Source organism: Dermacentor silvarum, chromosome 1, assembly GCF_013339745.2.
Source record: "Dermacentor silvarum isolate Dsil-2018 chromosome 1, BIME_Dsil_1.4, whole genome shotgun sequence".
In the NCBI taxonomy this organism is placed as follows: Eukaryota; Metazoa; Arthropoda; class Arachnida; order Ixodida; family Ixodidae; genus Dermacentor; species Dermacentor silvarum.
In genome coordinates, this window is record NC_051154.1 from 296,352,951 (window position 1) to 296,357,408 (window position 4,458).

The following is a 4,458-nucleotide window of genomic DNA, read 5'->3' on the forward strand; positions in this document are numbered from 1 at the left end:
CAAACTCACATCATCTGATGAATTTTACGACAAGAAAATCATCTGGTTCCCAGCCCATAGCGAGTGCGAATCTACCGCCACCCCCAACCTTAATGAGTTTACCCATCGTGCTGCGCGAGGACTCATTAACCGCGCCCGATTATGGGGGGATAATATGGGCTATTCATGGACTCCGCGGAATATTCAAATCACCAAGCGTTACCGCAGTAGCAATTTATACAAAGCAAGAAATCATACGCACTTTCTCAAACAAAACCAGTGTCTCTGAGGTTGCGGAGGAGGTTGCCATTGCTCTGGCTATCACTTCTCCCAAATATGCAACATTATTAGTGACTCTCAATCGGCTATACGAAATTACGCCAGAGGACGGATATCAGTGAAGCTACAAGAATCCTAAACGGTAAAACCAAACTCACATCATCTGATGAATTTTACGACAAGAAAATCATCTGGTTCCCAGCCCATAGCGAGTGCGAATCTACCGCCACCCCCAACCTCTAATGAGTTTGCCCATCGTGCTGCGCGAGGACTCATTAACCGCGCCCGATTATGGGGGGCTCTCTGACCGAGGAGGAGATGGAACGGAAGGATAGGGCTAGACTTTTCTCATTCAGTGACATCACCCCTATAGAAAGTCGAAGTGTATATATCCACCTCCTGGCCCGAAATTGGACAGGTCTCAGGCGGTTGACTGGAGGCGCCTTCAAACCAGAACTTACACGAACCCGGTACATCTTAACCGCGTGTTTCCTGAATTATACCCTCAGGCCAAATGTAAATTATGTGATGATAGAGGAGCCAACCTAAGCATATAGTCTGGGATTGCGAAATAGTTCAGAGGTGAATTGCAGTCCTCCCGGATGAACTAAGGGTGCACTGACGAGAGCCGCACTGCATGACTAGCTCAGATCTCCAGGACCAACTTTGGGCCATCCAGCAAGCCCGGGAAGCTACCGAGAGACAGGGTCTCTCTGCTGCCCCCGGAGTGTCCTAGATCCAGGCCAGCAATCTGCAGGATATTTAATAAGATTGTTTCATACAAATAAGTTTTTTTGCGAAAGTAGGAATTCTGGAAGTATATTTTGTGAATCGGAGAAAGGCGAAAGCACTTACGATGGGCAGAAAGCGGCGTTGCTAAGAGTTTTTCATCAATGTTAAGCTTCCTGTACAACTATAATTGCCAAATATAAAACGCGCGGTATTATTTTGAACTAGTTCGAGTGATTTAATCAGGGTTGCAGAATGCGGATCCCAGACTGATGAGGCGTTTTCCACTTTGCGCCTCATTAACGTCTTTAAAGGAAAATTGAGACATCCACCCAAATGAAGCAATTTGCTACAATGGAAACCCAACCGGGTTCCTCGAAAAAAAGCCTCGCAGTTGAAGAAATATTCGTCCTGGTCCGGGACTCGAACCCGGGACCACCGCCTTTTCGGGGCAGCCGCTCTACCATCTGAGCTAACCAGGCGGCTAGCAGATGGCAGGGCGAAGTCGAATTTGTCGACAACTCGAAGCAAAGGCAAGTGTTTGATGTTATAGTTCAGCGGAAATCCGCTAGGTGGAAATAAGTAATTAAAGGGAAACTGAGACATCCACCCAAATGTAGCAATTTCCTACAATGGAAACCCAACCGGGTTCCTCGAAAGAAAGCCTCGCAGTTGAAGAAACATTCGTCCTGGTCCGGGACTCGAACCCGGGACCACCGCCTTTCCGGGGCAGCCGCTCTACCATCTGAGCTAACCAGGCGGCTAACAGATGGCAGGGCGAAGTCGAATTTGTCGATAACTCGAAGCAAAGGCAAGTGTTTGATGTTATAGTTCAGCGGAAATCCGCTAGGTGGAGATAAGTGATTAAAGGGAAACTGAGACATCCACCCAAATGTAGCAATTTGCTAGAATGGAAACCCAACCGGGTTCCTCGAAAGAAAGCCTCGCAGTTGAAGAAAAATTCGTCCTGGTCCGGGACTCGAACCCGGGACCACCGCCTTTCCGGGGCAGCCGCTATCTCAGCCTGGTTAGCTCAGATGGTAGAGCGGCTGCCCCGGAAAGGCGGTGGTCCCGGGTTCGAGTCCCGGACCAGGACGAATTTTTCTTCAACTGCGAGGCTTTCTTTCGAGGAACCCGATTGGGTTTCCATTGTAGCAAATTGCTACATTTGGGTGGATGTCTCAGTTTCCCTTTAATCACTTATCTCCACCTAGCTGATTTCCGCTGAACTATAACATCAAATCATTAACGTCTTGTATAAAATTAGCTTTAAAGATAAATGAGCAGCACAGAAGTTTCACCGAATATAACTTAGCATACGGTTGCTATTTTTGTTTGCGTTATTGTTGTGACAAAAGTACCGAGGTTATGTGGATGCCTAACCCCCGTATTCAGAGATGCATCTTAACTTGAAACCTGTACTTGACTTGATATAAATAACGCCTGACGTGAACGCGCCGAAGGAAACGCAATGAACGTCCTGGGCACGTTCACGCCAGGTCTCATTTAGATCAAGTCAAGCATGGGTTACAAGTTAAGATGCATTTCTGAATACGGAGGTGTGCATCGATAAGAAGTTACAAATTCCAAGGTCATATAATTAAGGCAATACGTTGGAGGAGGCAGTTTGCTGCAAGTTAGCATAGTTTTACACTTAATTAGATGTATTGAGTGGCATTAACCATATGTCACACCAGTCAGAGATAGCGATAATATCGTCTTGCAGGATGCTAGTATCAGCATTGGCAGAAATTAATGTAAATTAAAAAAAAGAAGAGGGCCTAAACTGGATCCTTGGGGAACACGAGATTCAACAGGGCTAAATCGTGAGAAGTAGTGATTTGACGCAACAGACAGTGGCCAATCGATAAGAAAGTGTTCAAGCCATGCAAACGGGTTAGAATCAAGATTCAGTTTACTAAGCTTTAAAAAAATCTATGACAGATTTTATCGAATGCTTTCAAACATTCGAAGAAAACACACTCAGCGCATGAACCTTTATCAAGAATAAGATTGAGGCTGTGGTTGAAAGAAAGAAGTAAGGTTTCGCAGGACAAATTATTTCGGAAACCGTGCTGTGCTCGTGCGAAGAATAAATTAACGTCTATATGCTGTACTAAATGAGGAAACAAAATAAGCTCGAGCACCCTACAAGGAATGCTAGTGAGAGAAATGGGGCGATAGTTGAGAGGCGGACTTTTGCTGCCGGACTTGGGAAGTGGGACCACCGCCCCGACTTTCGAGTCTGCATGGAGCTGACATGGGTTTCCAAAGATTGTTGGCATAATTTTGAAAGTATTAAACATGAATAAACAATAGCGCCTTTTAAAAACGTTACGCTAACCAAGTAAGCGCCAGAGCTTGGTGACATCCTTATATCTTTAACAACATTTTGTATCCCAAGTAGATCAATTATAATAAGATCCATAGCTGGATAATTGCGACACCCAAAAGCTGTAAGCACAGGGTCAGGGCATGCAGCGAAGTTATCGGAGAATACAGAGTTCAAGATGCTGGGACATACCTCATTGGGTATCGCTGATCCGCGAGAATCTGTTAACGCGACTGAGTTATCTTTGAATGAATTAATAAGGCGCCAAAACTTTTTGGAGATCGTTTATAAGCATTGCGGGTAATGTGCGCTCTTGAAATGTATTTTTGGTGAGCGTTTTAGCTTCTATGTAGGTGTTGTTTGCGTCCATATAAGCATTCCACTTCGAAACCGAAGCACCGTTCTTTGCAATTCGGTACAAGTACTTTTTTTTCTATTGGACAGCCTTTTTAGGTGGGAATTGAGCCAGGGCGCCTTAGTATTGCCTGATAATATGCGTGACGGAATAAAGTTATCTGTGAGTCCATGTATTTTATTTTTGAACATTATCCGATCGTTATCAACCATACCATCATCAAATTGACTTAAGAAGAGATCACAGAATTTGTATAGCTCAACGTTTATAGCATTGAAGTTTGCAATAACATAGTCATAAATTATCTTCTTTTCTACGGTTTGCTTTAACACCGGAGACGTAGTGTTAAACGAAAGAAACAGGTGGTCGCTTACACCCGGTGTACATGAAAGATTCGTCACACGGTCAAAGTGAGATCTTAATACTAAGTCTAAGAGATTCAGCAGTATCGTTTGAAATCCTTGTGGGTTCCGATACTAATTGAGTCAAGGAAAATAATGAGCAGAAATTAACAATTCATTACACTGTGAAGAAAACGGGTAAGAACACGGTGGATCGGTGGCCCAATTTAGGTTCAGGAAGTTAAATGCCCCAATTATTATAATGGGCGCCGAAGGATGCCGCAAATGAAGCGTGTTGAACACGTCGTGAAGCTCGGCATTGAAAGTGGTGGGTAAGAAGGAGGGCAGTAACAAACAGCGAAGGTACATTTACGATGACCGTCGTCAATGCAGGCGCACAGTATTTCTAGTTCATTGTGAAAGTCGACGTGATTACATGGTAG

At 44.5% G+C, this 4,458-nt stretch overlaps 1 non-coding gene across 1 annotated transcript; it reads right to left on the reverse strand.

Annotated features, from left to right (window-relative positions):
• Window positions 1-1,394: 1,394 nt before the first annotated feature.
• Trnaf-gaa (transfer RNA phenylalanine (anticodon GAA)) lies at window positions 1,395-1,469 on the reverse strand. The gene has a single exon. It is a non-coding gene; the product is annotated as a tRNA-Phe (tRNA).
• Between the last annotated feature and the right edge of the window lie 2,989 nt (window positions 1,470-4,458).